The sequence below is a fragment of the Chroicocephalus ridibundus genome, chromosome 8 (assembly GCF_963924245.1).
Source record: "Chroicocephalus ridibundus chromosome 8, bChrRid1.1, whole genome shotgun sequence".
Lineage (NCBI taxonomy): Eukaryota > Metazoa > Chordata > Aves > Charadriiformes > Laridae > Chroicocephalus > Chroicocephalus ridibundus.
The window spans coordinates 22793346-22803626 of NC_086291.1; positions in this window are offsets into that span (position 1 = coordinate 22793346).

The window sequence follows — 10281 nt, forward strand, 5'->3', positions numbered from 1 at the left end:
TGCTGTGGACCTGCTTGGCAACTACTAGAACAGATCCTGATGTGTGTGGGTTGACACACACAACAGGTTCCCTTGATCGCAGACCTGCCTCATCACAATGAACTTGTCTTTTGATCTGGACTCTTGCTTGGATATGGTGACCATCTCTGGACATGCCCTGCTTACCTTGCTCAGGGTCTATGGGCTGGGCCCTGGCTGTTGAGGCTGGCTCTGTTATGCTCAGAGAGACGCTGGCCAGTGCTGTTCCCTGACGTTTACTTTTGTGCAGCTTGTCTGGAGTCTTGAATATGCTTTCTCATTATGCAGTGGTAAATAATTATCTTTCCTTATGTTTTCTGACCTTTTTTCTCTTCAGGCTTCCAATTGACTCTTTCTAATTGACCTTCCTTTCATACCTTTCTTCTCAGGTTCTCACTAGGCCTCCTAGCCGTAGATCTCACTCCTTTCTCAAATCTCTCTGTCCCCTTCCACTAGGAAATCCCTGTCAGTTGTCTTCAGTAGAACTACTTCATGCCTATCCTGACGTAAAAGGGCTTAATGACTTGATCTGTCCCTAAATCAGTAAAGGAGATTTTCTCACCATTTTACAGAATAATTGAAAAAGGGAGAGAAAAATCTTGGGAGCTAGAAGATAAGTAATAATTTAGTATAAACTCTTAGGGACATCCGAGAAAGGTCACCGCACTTAGAGGCGGGGGTGGAAAAAACCTAAAATGCCAAGCTATCTCTTAAATAGAACTTTAGGTATAAAAACTCCAAGCTCTTCCTCTTAAAATTTGTGAACAGAGAGGAAAATGCCAACATACTTTTTTCTGGGACAAGACTCTGGAATGAGTAATGAGCTGAAAGATGCTCTGCAGTAAATGTAGTGTTTGACAGACATGTTTCTTTCAGAGCAGACAAGAAGCTTCCTCCGCTAACTGAAGGTTATACGAAGTGTAAATAAGGATCTGCTGCTTTGCTCCTTCCATCAGGGGCTATAAAACCAGAAACTTTACTAGTAGATTTTATGAAGCCCATGCAGGCCTTGTTTGCCAAGTACCATGCTCTATTTTCCACCCTGCTGAACTGATTTGCAAACAAATAGGCTACATGTTTAAAAAAAAACCAAAAAACACACCAACAAAAAAACCCCAACCAACACCCCCTTGCCAAACGCTGCCAAACAAAAACTCCCCAACACTTGACTATGGCAAAGCTCTTGGAAGTAGTGGCTCTGAGCACCAAAGAAGCTTCCTCCTATTACTCTTGTCACAATAGCAGCACTCTCATGAAGAAATAACCTCCTCCCCCACCCCATTCATTTTAGCATCTTTCTGATCCAAGTGGTTTGCTCTGCATGAGATCATGTAGTTTTCTCCAACGAGGTGAGGAGATTGAGAGTGCTAGATATTACTTCAGTACAAATTCTTTTTCTGTGACAGGAATTAAACCATGACAGCCAATGTCTTTACAGTTCCAAATCTCTTTCCACTACCATTACAGTTTTCAAAATAGCTATTTTTATGTCCTGACTGCCGTGCTCCCTAGGACATGTTCAACAGTGCCTTGTTCCCGTTTGTTCCACCACTTCATTTCACTGCTGTCTCCCTATATCAGACACAAAGGTTACTTTAGTATTAAAAAAGGCAGTATGACCTTTCTTCCTCCTAAGTTCAGGAACTAAGAGCAGGAATTTCCAGTGGTTCCCTAGACCAGGGTATGCCATATGCATGTTCTCCTTCAATATATAGTGAATTTAAATTGCAGTTTTCCCCGTGGTTTTCAAGTCTGAACTATATTGAATACTTAGACCTCAATCCTGCCAGTAATTAGTTAGATTAACACGCGTACAGCTTGTGCTTGAAGTTCTTTACTTGAGGTAGAGCGCTCAGCACCGTACATGTAGAAGCTTTTAAAAGGCAAAGTGAGCAATCCATGTGTAGCACTTCTTGCAACTACTAGGGTTCAGTGAAAATGCGTGGAATGTTCTTGGCCTAAGGTAGCCTGGTCTGAGAAGTATTAACCTTATAGGAAAAAAGGTCTAGTAAGATGATGATCTTTCATTTAAAGACCTCTGCCAGATCATTCTTAAAGCATACAGATGAAGGCATTGTGACGCTTCACTGCATAGATTTTTTATCAAAGTTACACTACAAAAATATTGTTCTGAATGTAAAAAATACTTTGCTAGCCCCACAACTTTTTTAGCTAGTGTGCAGAAAGGAAAAGACTGTTTGTCTCAAGGGGAGAATTAATACTTAAATATCATCCTATAAAGACCATTTGCTTTATAAAAGCCAGGAAAAAAAAGTGGACTTATGAGAGCTTGCTCTTGAAAGTCTTCCAAAACAGTCATGCTCTTATTGAGTAGAATCATAATAATAATACAATAGATAAAAACTCTAATTAGGGTACAAGGAGAAGAACCTAGGGGGAAGTACAGCCTTTTATAATCCTGTCTTAAATGAGACAGAGCTGCAAAAGAACTTTTATAGACACTCTGCACTGGAAAGAATTTAACCACTAGTGAATATTCCTTATGTTTTACAGTTTGGCTTAAGACAGCGTTCTCTCATTCTTCTCTGTTCCTCCTCTTAAATATGAGCTGACTCCAATCTCAGGCTGACTTTGGCACCAATATAGAAAGTAGATGTACACATCTAATATGGAGACTGTTTGAGCTCTTCTATTTATCAATGACAATGGGTGAAATCCACTATATTCCCATATGAAATTTGTCATCCTCTTCTGTGATTTACACAAAGCCTTAGTGATAAGTGAGCTGCTGTAATTCAGGTCAATAAATTTCCTGATGACTTTTTAAAGTTATCAAGGAAAATTCTTTTTGCAGCAGGGAAGCTTCTTCTGGCCAATGAAGTTCTGCCAGAGTAGAAACGGATATTCCTACTAGAGTTGAGACACAAAGGAAAAAGTTTGTTGGGGTTTTTTTTAGAAAAATCACCAAATAAATCACTCTCTCAAACAAAATAGGGGTCTGTTACAACCCAAGACTCTTCAAGGTTTGGGAAATATATAGATTTATGTAAATGGAAATTCTGGTGATGAAGCCTCTTGTATCAGTTTTAATCCTTACAGGTGTAGACCAATAGTTTTAAGACCAGATAAAGTCCAGGCAGAATGCTGATATCCTTACTAATACTGAATAAATACCTCATGCAGTACCTGGATATCAGTGGGACCATTAGTGAAACAAGGGTATAAATTGCCCGGTCATGGGATGGAAGAAGAAAAACAAGTGGCATTCAGTCTTTGCTCTAGGTCTCTTAGAAACTAAGACTGGCCTCTGGTGGAGCCTGAAGAAAGTCTTATGATTCTCTGTCATGCTGCCTTGTTAGAATGTGCCACTGTGTGCCTGCTGCAACTGTGTAAGCATGCTCTGTAGATTTGAGATCCCTAACACTGTCATTCTAGTGGCACAGAATTTTCAACAAATTTTAATGGCAAATATTTCACTTAAGGACTTTTACTTCTTGTACTCGTTGCCTATGTAAGTATATAATGACTTTTTTGGAAGGCAGTTTTAGATGTCTTTGAAGGTGCCAGTAAACTTACACCTGGAAGTAAAACAAGTAATATCCTATATATATGGCATAACTACTGCAACTTGGTGTCCTTTATATAAGCCTACCTTAAAGTAAATCAGTAAAAACACCAAAACTAGAGTTAGCACGCTTATGTGACTGGAGCTCAGTTTCAGTATAATTGTTAATGAGTTTGCAAAAAGGAAGCTCACTTTTAAAACAAATGTTGAGTTATACCTCAACTCAGCGCCTGCTGCAGATATAACAATGTCATGGTGAAGCTGGCATTGTAGTGCAATGTAGCCATTTCCCGATTAGCCCCCAGCATGACTAGCAGATGCTATTTCAGTGAGGGCAAAATAGGCTTTATGTAGTACTTATCTCTCAAAGAGTGTAATTTCCTTGCTTACATATTGAAAATAGGATCCAGATCTCTGACTGGCAGAAGTATACTACATGCATGTCTAGAAGTGGGAGAGGCTGATGTTAAGGTAGTTCCAAACTTCTTTCATGCTGGACCTGACAGACGCTGACCTAGCTTAGAGACTGTTCTGAATTCTGTAACCTGCTTTCATTCCTGCACCGTTTTTGACATATGGGGATCACCTGAATGGAGCCGTGCCTTTAACACTCCTATACAGGAGGCAGCTAGTTGAGTATGTATGCTTTGTCTGCTGCAGTCAATTTAACCTTATTGTAGTCAACATTTTCTGTAAGAAGATGGAAGAATTACCACAGAAGTTAAAAAGTGTTTGTAGGAGTTGACAGAAATGGCAAATGGTGAAAATCAATTAGCTCACGTGAAAGGATGCTGTTCTTTTGAAATCACTTTAAGAAGATCATCAGTAAAATGGTGTCATCTTTGAAAATCTAGTGGAGCTCCTGGCTAAGAGTGATCCAAAAGTGTGGATCAAACCACTGCACTTTTTAATATAAAAAGGGGAAATGACTTATGGCAACAGAAATCAGAAGTAATGCCTGTGGAAATATGTGCAATCATCTCATTGTTTTAGCAACAGTTGCAGAATAGAAATGTCACCCTTAATTCTAGGTGCAGTTAGTGCATAAAAATATAAATTCTAAAACTGAAACTAAAAGCACCATTCTAACTAATTAGGTAGGACAGATAAACAGAATGAAATATAAATATAATCTGAATGAAATAGATCAAATATCTTCTCAGTATACTTTCCACTTTTTGCAAAAATCTTTACTCAAAGCAATCCTTATCTGCATCTATGGAGAATATATATATGCACAGCTTCCAGAATCATGTGATATTCTCAGTATTAGCAGAAAGAGCTACTGCTAAGATGTATGATCTATATGGATTTGTATAAAATATAACTAGTCTATATACCATAACTGCTACAATGTATGTAAGAACAAGAAAGAAAATACCAGTTTTTCGCATATGAAAATGCTGCAGAGTTGTACAAAATGAAAGAATAACAACAAAATGTTAACAGTACAGTATCATTTGCAATCGAGAGTCACAGCATCATCTAGTGGTCAAATATGAAAAACAGAATTCTAAGTGAATTCTCTATTGTTTTGATACTTTATTCGGACAGAAAAATTAAAAGCATAAAGAAAATGGCTCCTTATACTTCAGGGAGCATTGTAGGCAAAGCCCAGGAAAGCAGTTACCTGACTTAAGGCTTTTTAAAATATCTACTTTCTCCTTTCACAGGGAAGAAATGTAATAAAGCACACTAATAGAGGAGACATCATGTACAGTTACTCGTTTTTTTTTTAAACTGTGTTCAGATATACACCAAATGGAAATAAAATCCTCCAAAACATGTACAAGTCAAGTGAAATGACATTTAGCAATCATTTTGCAGTCTCTTTGAGGTTTTATATATATGCTTACATAGTACCTAACAAAACACAGCTCTTGTCCATGTCTGAAGCTTCTGTAACATGTATACACGATGCTAGCAGCAATAGATACTATCTTGTCAGCGGTATTCTGGTCCTTCTGTGACCTTATTGCTAAGGCTACTTTGTTACATTACACTATTCATAGTAATATGAAGAAAGCTACAGAACTGCCACCACGGAAATAACATTTTCTCCAGCAGTTTGGCCATTTCTGTCTCAAAGCTACTCTCGTTATTTTCTTTTTTCCTCAGTAATTGAAACATTTTGTCCTGAGGCTTCTAAAAGTCTTAACAAACACCTTGCTAGCCTTGTCCAGCTCACGAGCAATTAGGCCAAAAAAAATATCTTTTGGGAACTGAATTTGAATAACGTGTAATACCACCTATACCTCCAATATTTTTGATCTACAGCGCTGTTATTGCAATAATGACCTAGTAATACAGGATGTTACCCTGTAGGCCAGTAGATACAGTATTGCCACTACTAATCATGAGCCACAGGCTTTCAGTGAGTCTGCAAAGCCTTGGGACTGAGGCTGACATGTCAGACTTGCTTTGCCTGAATTCATCTAGACCTGTCTGGAGCTTTGTCTTAACTTGTTTAGATGTAACATCAATTTTTCTTATCAGGTGGCTATGCCTTATTTCATTTACTTTTGTTTACCTCTGTACTGAAAAATAGATTTGATGTATACCGTAGTAACAAGAAGTCATTCTGTACAGAATGAAATATTTATCACTGTAACCTAATGCAGGAATACAGGCCTAGTATGACAGCAGAGGCCTTGAAATCAATTCTTATCAACCTCTCCATTTGAATGCAAACATACAAGAGCGGCTGTAGAAGCTTTGTAGAAACTGGAGTGCTACACAGTATTTGTAACCTGTATTTGGAATCTATCAAGCAAAAGTAAAAGCAGACTTCACTCAGAGAACTGGACAAACAGTCCTGGCTGCACGCTCTACAGTTCTGCAAGTGACTTTTTGTATGGTGAAAGATCAGCTCTTTCATGTGGAGTTTGAGAGCTAAGATGGAACCTGTATTTTGAAATTATATGAATCTTTCTTTGACACTTGTGCCAAGAATAAGGCTGAGTAGCCTAGTGTTGGATATGGTTTGATAGAGACTTCTACTTGTGATGAAGGTATATTTGAAAAATATATGGTTTATTTTCCCATGGGGTACCCGTGCTTTTCCACAGAGGAAATATATTTACTTATCAGCCAATTGATGGAATCTACTCTGCACCACGATCCACAGACTGAGAAGTTCTGCTTTAATGGATGCAATTGCAGAAACAGCAAAGTCAGCACTGATACCATCCTAAAGAACAGCTAATGCTGAGCAGGTCAACATTTTCGATATTTTGAGAAAATCCAGTATCAACATACAATTGGAATGTAATGAAATTTATGTATAGCTTTGAATGTCTGTGGTTTCTTGTGCCAAACACTTAGTATATAAATATTAAAATCACTGCATACTTTTAACACTGAAGTCAGAGTAATGATGTCACTAAATCCTGTATGATGAATTAACTCTGAATCTAACTCTGATTCACAGGTAATAAATGTCCAATACCAGACAGTCTTTGATTAAACCAAGTCTCTTTTGATGACTTTTGAAATAAGGCAGAAAATATATGAATTAAAAAAACAGGATAAGAGTGAAAGAATGAATTTTGACAAGTGCCAAATTTGCAACTCCGGAGAACTAAAATGACATTCCTGTGGATGTTATCATTCTAAAAGCCATTTGCTTGTATATATTCCTCTTTCTGAAGGAAAACAAAGATTCCCCCTCCACCAGCTATTTTTTGTCACCTATAATTATTTCTCACATAGCTATAGATATCATTCCACAAGGCAGGAGGGACAGAAAAAGGGGAAACTGCAGATTCCAACTGTCAGATCTTGCGGTGTCAAACAGTTTACTGAAAGTAGGATGTCAGTTACTTCTGGAATGGCAGTGTATAACTGAGTGTACAGGCTCTTCATTTCAACATATGTCAGCATGTCTGAAATTTCATAGCTCAATGATCTAGAAGGAAGTTGTATTTGTATACAAAGTATTGATTGTATTTAGCGGAAAACGACACTAAGTGTCTAACATAGGAGTATAAGACACAATAAGGCATTGGCCCCGAACCTGATCCCTTGTGGGTAAAGAAACCTTGGAACTCGGTTTATGCGGTGGTGTATTTTATGCTTTCACCTGAAAGGTTGTTGACCCTTGCTTTCAGATATGAAATACACCACCTTAGCATTAGATGTGTAACCCGAGAACTGACTTTGAAAACTGACAAAATGCAACATGTAGTTCTTCCCCCCAACATATTGAGTGACAGTTAATTTGTTTTGATTGACACTTCACTGTTAAAATGTAGCACTTATAATAAAGACAAAGTTTTACACTAAATGGTTTCTTAATCCAATGTTGCAAGACATGCTTAAACATGAAAATGCCTGTTACAAAAATTTTTATTCAAATGAAGGCCTGGAGGAAAAGCGACCAGAACACAACTGCATTGGGAAAGGAAGGCAAAAGGCTCCACTATTGGTACAAAGTCTGTGAACATTGTTTAAAAAGCAAATGATTTATTAGAACTTGCTGCTGAGGCTTCTCAGTGTGCAGGGACAACTCCTCCTTATGCTGGTACCAGAATGCCAGTCGCCACAGTCTGAAAAATGTCCAGAATATAGAGAGAGTACCAAAAGTCTTTCATGTGTTTCATTAAAGGCAGAAAAAAACCTAAGAAAAACAATTGTATCATTTGGAGAAAATAAGTGAGGAAAGCATTTTTTTTTCCCTTTTGTGAAGTGATTGTTTTCTTTAAAAAAGCCTTTTCTGACAGCTTCTCAAATTGCATTATAAGTTCTGAGTGTTCTTTCTGGGGGAAATTAAGGTTGTTTGCAGTTGCTGCTGTTGTAATCTGAAGGCGCTTTTTCTTTTGTCAGTAAAGGATGAATGCAAAACCAGAAGAGTCAGGAAATTGAATTTTATAGTCTTTCTGTAGCACTACCTCTAATATTCAATTCCATTAATGAAAGAATGTGACCCCATTACACAGTGTTATTTATTCTGGGGATTGTATAACCAGTTTTGGGGGCCACTTAAAACTCCGCTTCTGGTGGCCTTTCTGGTCCTAGCCATACAAGAGAGCTCCAAAATGTTAGGTTGCTCTTGGAGATTTGTTTAAGTATATGGGTATACAGTATTTTGTAGACAAGGTAAAAGAAGCCGTACTACCTTGGGCTTATCTTCATGCTAACACAGCTACTTGTCACCTCACTCAGAGCTTGCTTGTGTCCAGCCAACTGGAACACCTACTGGAGAAAACAGAAAATATTGAGGCATACTAAAAAAAAAAAAAAAAGACATAATAATGATAAAAGCAGCATCTAGAAACACCACACTGCTGCTTTTCTTCAACATTTAGCCTCTTTCTGGTCTCATTGAGTTAGGATGATGATCTAACAGCATCTTTGTGTATCTTAATTGTGCCAAGAAACAGTAGCATTGCTGCTCTCATAGTAATGCTCACCTTTTTGTGTTTAAGGATGCAGATAACACTTTCCAAAAAACTGTGAGCCTGCTAACTCATACCGTTGAAAATTAAACTCATCTATTTCAAGTGGACACTTAAATATTTTTTTATAAATTTAAATAAACCAGTTCATCATTCATTGTGTCACTAATTTGCTGCTTTCATAAATAACTGTAAAGGACAGCCTGAGTTGGATTTCTGTTACTTTGGACAACTGTATCTGCCCCTGGCCACTGCTGATTTGATGTCACTACTGGAAAACTTTATGGGGTGGGTAATGAATGGTGTGCAAAACATCAGAGTATTCTGCAAAGCTAGCTTTCTTGGTTTTTTTCAAACTTGTATTTCTTACCAACCCAATAAATTTAATTGAGAATTTGAAATTTTATCTTTATGAAGTTAGTACACATTTATAAAATACAGTCCCTTCCAACTGGATAAAAGGGGAGTTAATAAAAAATAACCCAAACACCAGGAGGTCAATTAAGGAGTGGAAAAGCTTGTCTGAGGCGGCTGTAGAATCTCCACCTCTAGGGCCTTTTGAGACTAGGCTGGAGAAAGTCCCAAGTGATGTTGTTGGAATTCAGCGATGACTGTGCTTTAAGCAGGAGTTTGGAGTAGAGATTTCCACAAAAGGATCTCCTTCCTTTCTGACCTGAATGAGTCTGTAGTTCTGACTCTTAAAACTAAAGAGTTCTGACTCTTTACTAAAACTCTTGCATTCAAATTTCTCTCTGTGTAAGCAATAAACTCCTAAACCCAGATTTTCAAGACAAAAACATGATGCATTTGTGTTGAGGAATGCTAGTGTTCAAGTATCTACAAATTTAACATCTTGGAAAGTAAAAAAAAAAAAAATATTAGTCATTTATTTTGAATGTGGGGATGAGGGGACAGAAAGGAAAAAAATATATATTTTTTATTTCTGAATCTTAGAAAAAAAAAGCCTGCACATTTTTATCGCCTTGACTTGCATGACTCTGTTAAACCTCTGCTCTAGAGATGTTCGGCTTCAAGGGCCTGGTCCATCAGGGTAAACAGACTTTAAAATAGCTTTTCTCTTTCTTTGAGGGGGATTCTGTGCTGACAGGGACAGGTGGGCTGAACAGCCATGAGATATTAGAATTGTTTCCAGTGAAATTGTTCTTGTCACTTCTGTGTTCAATGTCACTAGAAAATATGTATTTTTCTCTGCCTACCCTGACCGGAACTGAGAGCAGTGTTTCTTAGTTCTGAGAGGAAAACGTATTTGAAGTTATATCGTTATTTCACCATGTGGTGACTGATGTGCAGATTAATAATTGGAATGTACTAGAGAGCTAC